The sequence below is a fragment of the Ruditapes philippinarum genome, unplaced genomic scaffold (genome assembly GCF_026571515.1).
Source record: "Ruditapes philippinarum isolate M1 unplaced genomic scaffold, ASM2657151v2 ctg5039_1_1_1_1, whole genome shotgun sequence".
In the NCBI taxonomy this organism is placed as follows: domain Eukaryota; kingdom Metazoa; phylum Mollusca; class Bivalvia; order Venerida; family Veneridae; genus Ruditapes; species Ruditapes philippinarum.
In genome coordinates, this window is record NW_026859557.1 from 1 (window position 1) to 8310 (window position 8310).

Sequence of the window (8310 nt, forward strand, 5' to 3'; positions counted from 1 at the left end):
ATCCTGATTCAGGCTGCGTTTGAATGCTCAGGCTGGTCTCGATCTCATGCTGGTTCGCAAACCCATTATGTTGGTTTGTCGTGACGCGGCTCATATATGTGGTCGTTGTCAACAATGGACAAAAATGACCCATTATATTCATACTCTGAGAAAATGAAATCCTGCGATAAATATTTTATATCAGAGACAGTTTCAGTGAATAGAACAACATTTTACTCATTTTTGTAAATATAAATATAGTCCTTATGATCTGTTAAAATCACGAGTGTATGGAATGGTCATCGGTTTCTTATTGTTCTTGTTAAATGAAAGAATAATTATATTGCCAAAAGATAAATACACATATTTTTTCTATTGCAAATTTTTGTGAGTACAAAAGATTCTAACTTGTAAACAAGAGGGCCATGATGGCCCTGAGGTCGCTCACCTGTATATAGCCCCCCCCCCCCCCCCGGGCCAATTTTTTTTTACCCAAGGGGCTTTTTAATTTGAACAGACTTGGTAGACACCCATAAGAAGATGTTTCATGCTAAACATCTAAGTTCTAGCTCATCGGGTTTTTTAAAAGAAGATTTTTTAAGTTTTAACTATACACATATAGTTAAAAAACAATGACACCCCTGGGGCAGGGCCCAGTTTTGACCCCCGGGCTTTTATATTTGAACAAACTTTGTAGATATTTACTAAAAAATGTTTCATGTATAATATCTAAACTCAAGCTATTTGGGTTTTTTCAAAGAAGATTTTTAAGTTTTTGCTATACACATATAAGGAAAATCAATAACCCCCGGGGCGGGCCAGTTTGACCCCAGGGCTTTTATTTTGAACATACTTGGTAGACACCATTAGAACATGTTTCATGCTAAATATCTTAGCTCTAGCTCTTTGAGTTCTTTAAAAGAAGATTTTTTTAAGTTTTTACTATATGCATATAAGGGAAAATCAATACCCCATGGGGCGGGGCCAATTTTGACCCCAGGGCTTTAATTTGAAACAAACTTGGTAGACACTCATTAGAAGATGTTTCATGCCAAATATCTTAGCTCTAGCTCTTTGGGTTCTTTAAAAGAAGATTTTTAAGTTTTTACTATATGCATATAGGGAAAATCAATGACCCCATGGGGCGGGGCCAAATTTTGACCCCAGGGCTTTTATTTGAACAAACTTGGTAGACAATTCACTAGAAGATGTTTTCATGCCAAATATCTAAGCTCTAACTAACTTTTACAGTTCTTTAAAAGAAGATTTTTTAAGTTTTTTACTATATGCATATAGGGAAAATCAATGACCCCCGGGCCGGGGCCAATTTTGACCCCAGGGCTTTTTATTTGAACAAACTTGGTAGACACTCACTAGAAGATGTTTCATGCCAAATATCTTAGCTCTAGCTCTTTGGGTTCTTTAAAAGAAGATTTTTTAAGTTTTTATTACTATATGCATATAGGGAATATCAATGACCCCCTGGGGCCGGGCCAATTTTGACCCTAGGGCTTTTTATTTGAAACAAACTTGGTAGACACTCATTAGAAGATGTTTCATGCCAAATATCTAAGCTCTTAGCTCTTACGGTTCTTTAAAAGAAGATATTTAAAGATTTTTCTTTCGGTTGCCATGGCAACCAGAGTTCTGCATGAAATGGAATTCTTTGAAACAATCTTGATAGAGCTTCATACAAAGAGTATTCCTGCCAAGTTTCATTAACATTGGGCCTTGCGGTATCATAGAAGATGTCCTTAGAATATTTAAAATGTGGACGGACGACCGACGACGGACGCCATTTGGTTGGCCATCCTAAAAGCTCACCTGCACTTTGTGCAAGGTGAGCTAAAAACAAACGGAAATTGCAATTTTTCAACATAATATTTACCAATATACTAAATGATGCTAATGCATATAACTGTATATCTGTATTAATGTTTACTGTGTATTGCAGTTTAGCATGTATTGCCTTTGCAGATGACACTTTCGTGAAATTTCCTTTCTCAAAGTAAGTAAAGTAAAGTAAAGTAAGTAACAACTTTATTTAATGAGAATAACACATTCAATTTCCCGATCTTCCATTCGGCATCAGTATATACAAAACAACATAAAATACAATCACAATCAACATTTAGACAACATAAATATGTACATTAAACATCATATCAATACAATAAATAAGTAAACAATCTTTTTTTCTTACATAGAAAAGTGATATTTTCATTACTTCAGCATGGAAAGATGGAAAGTACCAACATTGAAGAATAAGACATTTATAGGGCTGTTCTATTATCAGTCTTTATTATACTTTTTATATTATACATTAAATTATTGTTTTTGGAAACAGTATGTACAAACAACTAGTTAGAAAATTGCCACTGGATATAGGAGGCTTGAAATTTAAAAAATTCCCCAAGAGTATCAGAATTTCGAATATGTATTGGTGTGTTGTTCCATACCACAGGACCAGAGTAATTAAATGATTTTTTAAAAAATTGTTTTTGTCTTAGGTACATGTACAGTTAGTTTTCCATTCTGTATAGATCTTAAGTAAATGTCATGTTTGTAATTTACTGTTTGTAATTTATTTTTCATATAAACAGGAAAGGATGGTTCATTTATAGATTTATACATGAAGATTGCCTTTTCATTAAATAATTCTTTGGTCAAAGGACATCCAATTTTATTCTTTAAATAGAACATTTGATGGGGTATCAAAACTTTTGTCTAAAACAATTCTTGCAGCTCTTTTTTGAAAGTTGACAATTTGTGAAAGTAATTCACGACTGCAGTTTCCCCAAATAGTGCAACAGTAGTCCATATGTACTTATCTGCTACTAGCAAAAATTTGCGAGTTTTAAGAAAATTACTGCATTTTAAATGATGACTTTAGGTGTTAAAATAGGGCGACACATGGTTTTATGTTTGTCCAATTAAATCTGCTTTTGATTATTTATGTTGTTGTTTTCTTGTGTAATAGAAAAAAGAATTATTTTAAAGTTACAGCTAATAATAATTATTTGTACCGTAAATTCATAGTTTCAATAATTTCAAGATTTTCATTGCAATAAAATATAGCAAAAAAACAAAAACAACCTAAAACTGACAAGAATACATGTTACATAAGGAACAATGAAGTATTTAACACATTTGAACTGACTTTATGTTGACAATACAATAATCATCATCATAATAACAGCTGTATTAGACGATTGTCATGAATATCTGGATTTGGTTTTTGACTAGAATAGATTTTAGTTAGACCAGGATCTCAAAAGGCATTTCTACACAAAGTATGATTTCAGTAAAATCCATGAAATGCAGAAAAAAGATCTTCCATATTGCAAAAAGTATCATCTCCGATCGTGCCTGGCAAAACACAACCCTATATATATAATACAAAAATATGAGCCGCGCCATGACAAAACCAACATATTGCGCTTGCGACAAGCATGGATCCAGACAAGCCTGCGCATTGGCGCAATCTGATCAGGATCCATGCTGGTCGCTTACAAACCCTATAATATTACAAATAGAGAAACTGATGGCGAACAGCATGGATCCTGATCAGACTGCAAGGATGCGCAGGTTGGTCTGGATCCATGCTGGTCCCAAACAAACTATGTTGGTTTTGTCATGGCAGGGCTCAAATTTTCTTTCCCTCAGGTCATAAGAGCTGTATGTGATACATGTAGTAAATACGGCAAAATATATCTACAGGTATAGAATAAAATAGTAATGTTGTAAACTTTATAATTAATCATGAAATTAATCATACCTGTATCCCTCTCCGTGGATTCTTTAGTTTTCTACATCTAACCCTAAAAATAAACAAAGAAGAAAAAAATCTTTTATTGATATGATTATCCCCCCTATAAATCTTTATCATTAATGGCCTAGAGTTAATAGAAGAGTTGTTTCAAACTAAAATATGTATGTATGTATGTACACTGTTTGGCAGATAAAGGACAGTGAGCAATTCTAAAAGTCTGAGCCAAATAATTGACATAATTATCTTAATACCATGAGGGTTTAAAGTGTTAAAAATATAACATTTTCAGTTTCATGACCATAATCCTTTATGCAAACTTGGCACAATTTCCATAATCTTGTTTAATATGACAATGTATCAAATATTAGCATAACTGACCAACATCTTTTTCATTGCTGAGAGGAGTAGATTCTGCACACCTATGTGAGATTCTGCATACCTATGTGCATTTTCCATATTTGTAAGACCAAAATGAAATTACTGCTGAAATAATTCAAGAAATTTGGATGGTTTCAAAATATACAAAGTGTTACTCTATCAATCCTTAAAATACATGGAAATCATTTGGTTCCATAAAAAGATTTTTATTTATTCACCAAGCTGTCGTCTTTTTTACTTTTATTTTTCTGTTTGGATTTACATCTCACCAACACGGTAAAGGTCATATGGCGACGTTCCAGCTTTACTGGTGGTGGAAGAACACAGGTGCCCTTCTGTGCAGAGCCACCGACGTTTCATGAGCAAGCTGGATAGTTTCCTCACATGAAAAAAATCTAAGTCCCTGTCGGGATTTGGACCCACAGCAGTGAGGCTTGGATTTCAGCAGTAAAAAGCTGATAAAATACTTAAAATTCAGGAAATAATTTTTGTCTTGAAATTTCACTAAACAGAGTACAGTTACGTCAATAAACAATCCTTGAAATAAGTGCTAGACAAACTTATATTTAATGATAAATGGTTTTATATGAAAACAATCAGATTGTGGTGAGAACAGTAAAAAATTTATTAAACTTTATACAATCCTATTCTATTAACAATTCTTATATAAAGTACCATTAGTAATAAATATTGATAAATTCACAAAAGTCATATTCTTCTTTAAAAAAACTCATTTTTCCATCAAATTACATGAAATTCATATATATTTTAAACAAATTATGTTCACTTTTATCCTGTGGAAAAGCATTTCTCTTCATATGGTCAAATGGGGTTTAAGTATGGCACCACAACAGTATTTGATGACAAAAGTTCAGGTAGGACGACATTACAAACAATTGTTGGTCATGGACCTGTTATATGATGACATGAGTGGGCTCCTGAGTAGATCGACTGACATTCTGTTAGGTACCTGTATACCTGGATGCATATTGCAACTATCTCATATTACAAAGTGCAACATGTTCTTACAGCCAGGTGGTATGTATGCATACAAAATGTGCGGCCACAAGTGTTGATTCTGGACACAGACTAAGACGTGGTTCAGATAATGGCAGCTTGACTCAACATTGGTCTTGGTCTGCTTCAAATACTACATATTAAAGGTTAGAATATCATTAAAGCCATAAAATTATCAATTTATTAATGGGAATGATTAATGATCTCTACTGGGTAGGAACCAGTTTCCGGACAATACCAGTTTCCGGACAAGTATTATAACGGCTTAATTTTGGCTTTATCGATGACGATTGGTATTAAATGTCATGAAGAAGCTTGGTTTCATTGTTTGTGAAAATAAACTTCCTTCCAAGTTGATACATCATTAAAATTCCGTGAGGATATCTTACCTGTGTTTTAAAAACAGCCTTATATACCTTTGGGGCATGTAATTTGTTCTGCGCATGCGCAATATTTTGTTTATTTCAGGATATAATTTGGGATAGCAATTAATGCACAATGTACTTCAATCGAAGTTCATTGGGTGTAACTTTCCAGAGCTTAATCTGTAACGTATCGGAAAAGGGTGTTTAGCTAGGTTTACTCCACGTTCGCACTTCTTTGCTGCCGTACACACAAAAATATCCGTTTCACTTTTCAGTCATTCCGAGACCCATCATGTGATCATTATTTTTCCTATCATAAACATTTTTCAGTAAATCAGCTTAATTATATAAGAAAGCTAATATGTGAGAAGAAATTTTTTGTTATATTAAAATAATTATCAGTTAAAAAAAGAAATGAATAGCAGCTTTATAAATGGCCGGAAACTGGTTCTGCAAGAGTGAACAATTTACACTTTTAATGACCTAATTTAACCCTTCAGTTTGTACATTGCTTACGTCACCAGGCAGTATTAATTGTGTTATCGGATGAAGTTAGAGCTCAGGTTTTTGGTATGTTAGTTTTATTAATGCATGTTTATTATTGAAAAATAGACAATTAAAAAAACTCGAATTCTGTCCGGAAACTGGTTCCTGTCCAGTATGGTTTAGGTGACATATACTTGCATAATTAAATATTCTTATTTTTTATACCTGAATTAAAAATTTTCCTCTAAACGAACACTTGTTAATCTACAGTCAACAAGTGGAAAAAAAGCTTGACTGACTGTAGCAAAAATATATTTATTTAACATAATTGTAGATCACATGATGTATCAAAAGGGTGCACAAGGGTAAAAATAACATCAATTTTCAGTTTTGCCTTAATTTTACACATTTTCAATGCTGAAGCAAATAAACTGCAAAAAAAAAGTATATAGAGAAACATCTGATCTGCCTTAAAAATAATAATTTTTGCTTTTTTCTTCCATTTTCATTTACTAGTTGTGTTTTTTAGTTTTTGTTTTATTTTTTTTTTTGTTTTTTTTTTATTAAAGGTACTCTACTAAGGTCCAAAAGAAATCCAATAGCCTTCTTATATAGACTAACTGGGACTCTTAAGTTAAAACCCAAAGAATTGAAAAAGAGAATAAGAAAGAATACTCAGTCAGAATTAAATTGGATACTATAATTTCTGATGCATTTGTTACACCTAATGGAAGTTAGACGCATTTAAGCACTTTTAAATTTTTGTGTCATTTTGCACAATAAAAATGATTATTCTGAAATAAATCATTAAATGAGTGGGTGAATGATCTGAAGTATTGCATTGGTCCAGCAAACTCAATAAAAATAAGTTATTCTTAACTTAGTGAAGATCTTTGTGATCAAATTCAAAAGATGGGTCAAAACATTCATACAAGGTACAATAATCAGTTTAACTTTAACTGTTTATAGTTATACAGTTGCAATACTCACCTGCTTGTTTCAGCCTTTAAACAATTTTTATCAGTTTCTTCTGATGCCATCACTCCTACAATATTGAAATCAACGTGTTTGATAAACATGTTACGAACATATTGTGGGCGAAAAGACGTAACCCTTGCTGTCTGTTAAACAGCTGATCAACAGCAGAATAAATTTGTGCTACTTTGCCCAATGACAGGGAATAGTCAACATTGCCTATGTGCTGAGTAACGAGTTTTAAAAGAACCAGCTTTTAAGAACAAAACGTTGAAAAGCTTAAAGAAGTGAATAACAATTTTATATTATTGTTATGGAAATATTACACCCCACCCACTACGAGCACCCCAAGTTTAAATAAGTTTGACGTAATTAGCTCCCTTTTATTTTCGATAAGCAATAATCAATAACACTCTCATAGATCTATATGTATGCTATTACAAGAAAAGCAAGGTTTGATCTTTAAAAGACGGCAGTAATGCACTCACTTTTATTTCCTATCCCGTCCAAAGATTCTTCCTCTGCACTGTCGGCCATTTTTGCACCACCTAAGACACACCTACTTTCATCCGGGAACTTTAAAACGACACACCCACCTCCGCCCGGAGGCTGCAGAGTGCATTTTTTGTGACCTCATATTAGGCCTATATCTGTATGTTAATTTGATTACTATTAGAGACCGAATATTTCTTATAAAAGATCCGCATATTTTTTCGTTTATGAGACAATTAAAATATTAAATTAAATCTTGACACAAAACCTATGTCAGATATCAAGGCCTAATATACATTTCACTTTAAAGTATGATAATTAATCTAGATGACCCATCCAGAAATAAAACCTTTCCAAATTTTTCATTTTTTTTCTGTAAATCAAATGCAAACTATTCAGATCGAATTAATCAAATATTTAGATTCTACTTGATGTTAATTAACTTGAAAAAAAAAACGTCTCTTAATGTAGCATGCTATATATGAATAATTTCGAGATTCTAAATAAAAATAAATAAAAACCAGTTGCATGTCATAAAATGTAATTTATTTCTGTTCATACAATGCAAAAAAATAGATAATGAATTAAGTGTTATGTCCCTCGGAAGGGATATAACACTATTACGCTTATACTTCACATATAATTAAGCTATACATGTTCACTGTTTATGTAGGCCTATACTAGCTGTTTCTGTGCCTATAATAGTTTTATTTACCAGAATACTTCCTCTAAAAAAAATCATACATTTTTTTTTATTTCTTGCCACAAAAATAGTTAAATATCAATTAACATATTCATGACCATTTCTGTTACATGTACATTTTACTAAAAAAAAAACAACACACA

General features: G+C 32.5%; 1 long non-coding RNA gene across 1 annotated transcript; it reads right to left on the reverse strand.

The window, feature by feature from the left end:
* Window positions 1–3667: 3667 nt before the first annotated feature.
* Window positions 3668–7810, reverse strand: LOC132756959 (uncharacterized). The gene is made up of 3 exons (XR_009629390.1): window positions 7461–7810; window positions 6988–7042; window positions 3668–3800 (listed from the first exon to the last, which is right to left on the reverse strand). It is a non-coding gene; the product is annotated as an uncharacterized LOC132756959 (long non-coding RNA).
* Window positions 7811–8310: the final 500 nt, after the last annotated feature.